This window comes from Odontomachus brunneus, unplaced genomic scaffold (genome assembly GCF_010583005.1).
Source record: "Odontomachus brunneus isolate Ranch 3 - 2012 unplaced genomic scaffold, Obru_v1 Obru_scaffold_097, whole genome shotgun sequence".
NCBI classification, from domain to species: Eukaryota; Metazoa; Arthropoda; class Insecta; order Hymenoptera; family Formicidae; genus Odontomachus; species Odontomachus brunneus.
In genome coordinates, this window is record NW_022639547.1 from 544,824 (window position 1) to 545,298 (window position 475).

Below are 475 nucleotides of genomic sequence, written 5' to 3' on the forward strand. Positions count from 1 at the left end.
TATCACAATGTGCTTCCCTGATGTTATACAGGAGAAAGCACGTAAAAACAAAACGGAAGAATAAATACGTTATTTGTTCCAGGTAAAGTTCGAGAGGTGTAAAATCGCGTAGCAAAATAACATGTATATCCAGTAAAACGATAATAAAATTTATTATTCATTAATAGTAACGTGTAAAGTAAAGTACTAGTAAAATACCAGACGGAGACAATTGTCGATAGAAACGCCACTACCGTTCGCATACTCGAAGCAAGATTACATTCTCACAAATGAGCTTCGCTACATCGCTCGAGTCACGTTCGATCGATCGCGCAACGATATATATGAGCGCACATGCGCTTTTAGAAGTTGAAGTGTACCTTTATTCGTGCAAAAATACACGTACGATAAAACGGGAGCGTTCAATGGACGAGACGCATTCACTCTTTCTCTCTCTCTCTCTCTCTCTCTCTCTCTCTCTCTCTCTCTCTCTCTC